Below are 3,485 nucleotides of genomic sequence, written 5' to 3' on the forward strand. Positions count from 1 at the left end.
CACAGAGATACACTTTGAAGAAAATCTCTTTGCAATTGAACTATAGACTCAGATTATTTGCCAATTACCATGTAAGAAACAGTGGCCTCATCCTGAAAAATACTGACAAGGATCACCTTAAGTAGATGGCCAAAGATACACCCAGGCAATGAGACATCAGAAATTGATATAACATAACTGAGCTTTCTCATTCAGTTATAAAATTAGGCATAAACAAACAAATAAACCAAGATATGCCTAGCTGGGTTCCAGTGGCTCACCCATGGAATTCTAGCCAATAAAGAGGCTCAGATCTGATGATGTTGGTCCAAAGCCAGCCCAGAGAGAAAAGTCTGTGACATTCATATCTCCAGTGAACACCAGAAAACTAGAAGTGGTGCTGTGGCTCCAAGTGGTAGAGTGATAGCCTAGAACTAGCTCAAGGAGAGCACCCAGGCCCTGAGTTCAAGCCCCAGGACCAGCCAAAAAAAAAAAAAAACACCCACCCAAGTCACACTGGGAGGCTTCCCACAGGATCAGTAGCTGCCCTTTTCAAAAGTGTCAAGCTCATACTAAAGAAAAGACAGTGGAAATGTCACAGACTGGAGGAGGCAGAGGAGGTCTGACAGATCAAGGGAAAGCAGGATCCTGGATGGATCCTGAGTGGGAGTGCCAGTTCTGAGGCCTGAACTCAAGACCTGGGCACTGGCTCTTAGCTGTTTCGCTCAAGGCTGGCACTCTACCACTTGAGCCACCGCTTTACTTCAGGCTTTTTGATGGTTTGTTGGAGAGAAGAGACTCACAGACTTTCCTGCCCAAGCTAGCTTTGAAACTTAATCCTACAATCTCAGCCTGCTGATGAGTTAGGATTACAAGCATGATCCAACAGCGCCAGCTATATTTTCTGTTTTATCGTGCAATAAAAATAAAAAGATTGTTTTCAAAATACATACTTGGGAGGGAACAAGCTCTGCTTGTACTGTTGACTCTAGCCGTTTTTGTCTTATGCTACAGCTGCAGGGCAGGCCACATGGGCAGGATGTAGTTCAGGCACAGGCTCAGCCTGCCTAGAACAAGGAGGTACAAATGAGGTGTACGTAGTTCTGACAATAGCTAGTGGTCTTGTTTGGCCTTCTAGTGTAGAGAGCAGAAGGAAATAAAATGAGGAAATAATAGTTGAGGGAACAGTATGTAATCTCATTATGCAATGACAAGATATTTGTTCTTAACCTGTCAAGCAAAAGAGAAAAGGTACATGTTTCTCATCAAGGATTGATACCACCTCAGTGGTCACTTCTCAGTCCTCTTTACAAACAAATCCTAATTTTGTCTCATCATCCATTCTGTTGGTTTCTGTGTTTACATGGGATGTCTGGTGCTGCAACAGCCAACTTGGGATGATGAACTTTAGCATGTGGAGAATATACCCAGTATGGTCAATTCAAAAGATGGTAGGAATATAAATATAAGAAGACAGGCTGGGTGCCAGTGGCTCAGGCCTGTAATCCTAGCTACTCAGGAGGCTGAGATCTGAGGATCATAGTTCAAAGCCAGCCCAGGAAGGAAAACCTGTGAAACTCTTATCTCCAATAAACCACCAGAAAATCAGAAGTGGCCCTGTGGCTAAAGTGGTAGAGTGCTAGCCTTGAGCCGAGTTGCTCAGGGAAAAAGCCCAGGCCCAGAGTTCAGTCCCCATGGCTGACAAAACAAAAGACAAAAAAAGAAGACAGTACTGAGCCACTGAATTAATGAATTCTACCGTCTTCCTTGTGCTATGGTTATTATTTTTTTTCTTTTTTTTTCCAGGGCTGAGGACCGAACCCAGGGCCTTGCACACGCGCCAGGCGGGCACCCTTCCCCTAGGCTAAACCCCCAGCCCCACCGTGGTTATTATTATGTGAAATAATAAATCTTCCTGTCACTGAAATGAGTTGGGCCTTCTATAATTACACCTAAAAGCAACCAAAATTATGCTTGAGTCCTAAGGGAAAATAAAAGGCATCTAGAAGTAATACAAGAAGAAAAATATAGGTGAAAAATAAAAATAAAGGCTAAAATGCATTAGGTGCATAGGGCTCTGAAAAATCTCCCAAGCCTGAAGAACCTCACCTGGAGTTTCAGAAGCCAGCTCCAATTTACATTTACCCATCTAAGTCTAGTTGCTATGAAGTTCTTATAGGCAGTGATCCCTGAGAAGAGGAAGAAAAATGAAAGGGAAATAAAATTGAACAACTACCAGTGGAGAAACCAGCTGTACATGATCAATTTCTTTCCATGGAATCTCTATTTGTCTGAAGAGAATTTCTTCATCAGAACCCTGGCCCCAAGTCCGAGACAGGTATATGAGGAAGAGACAGGACAGGGCAGCCTAAGATGGACAGTGACTCATCTGGAATGGAAGAAAGAGCTAGCATGTGGCAGAGATTGAGCCCAAAGCTAAGCCTGACTCTGGATCCAGAACCTTCCCAATGCACTGTCATGCCAGAAATGAAAGCCAAGCTTCAAAGCCACCAAGAGCTGCTTCTAAGCCATTCTGAAAAGTGCCCACATTCACCCAGGTGTCTCAACAGAGACCCCAGGTACAGTCCAGCAGAGCACTCGAAAGCAGAAACCCAAGAAGCAAAGCAGGTGGCCTGCATCCAAATTCAAGAAATGTAACTCACTCAATTGTCACTGTGGCCAGGCCTGAGATTTCCAGTCAGTCCCCTACACTCTAGCCTGAGGACAGTACCTATTAGGATGAGACCATATAAGACACGGATGAAGGCCCTGTCTGACAGCCACTGCCATTAAGAACAGCATTATAGATGGGCCCATGGCGCATGCTTGTAATCCTAATCAGGATGCTGAGATCTGAGGACCATGCTTTGAAGCCAGCCTAGGCAGAAAAGTCAGTGAGGCTCTTTTTCTCCAATAAAGCAACAAAAAAGCCAGAAGTGGAGCTGTGACTCAAGTAGCAGAGTGCTAACCTTAAACAAAAAGCTGAGGGACAATTCTAGGATGGTGGTGTGGGGAAAGACTAATACCCTAAGCCCCTTTAAGACAGGTACTCTCACTTATGCCCATTTCCTTCAGAGCATTGCATAGCCCTCACCTTACTGACTTGCCTCTCCCTGTTTCAACACAGGATATTCACTTGGCCAGTCTATCTTGCAGCATCCCGAACAAAGCAGCTTTTTCTCTGGGGTTTAACCAAGGAGCCAATACTGTCTGTGATTGGTTAACTGTGCACAGTCCAGAATCAAGGATACCTGGGGCCCACCTGGGTTGGCCATCTACTGTTGTAGCTTACAGCGTATTGTTCAACACTTCTGTTTTCTTATAATAGTTCTTGCTCATGAGTCCTAATGGTTACAATAAAATAACTAATAGGGTTAATTGTGTATACACACACACACACACACACACACACACACACACACACACACACACACACACACACCACTGCAACAGTACTACAAGGGAAACAAGGCAACTCAACAGGGAGCTTCAGGACTCAAACATCT

The 3,485-nt window shown here is 44.4% G+C and overlaps 1 long non-coding RNA gene across 1 annotated transcript; it reads right to left on the minus strand.

The window, feature by feature from the left end:
* Positions 1-841: 841 nt before the first annotated feature.
* LOC138836680 (uncharacterized) lies at positions 842-2,809 on the minus strand. Its single transcript, XR_011374996.1, has 3 exons — positions 2,643-2,809; positions 2,089-2,168; positions 842-1,046 (listed from the first exon to the last, which is right to left on the minus strand). It is a non-coding gene; the product is annotated as an uncharacterized lncRNA (long non-coding RNA).
* Positions 2,810-3,485: the final 676 nt, after the last annotated feature.

Source organism: Dipodomys merriami, unplaced genomic scaffold (assembly GCF_024711535.1).
Source record: "Dipodomys merriami isolate MVZ:Mamm:240054 unplaced genomic scaffold, mDipMer1.0.p SCAF_2502, whole genome shotgun sequence".
NCBI lineage: Eukaryota > Metazoa > Chordata > Mammalia > Rodentia > Heteromyidae > Dipodomys > Dipodomys merriami.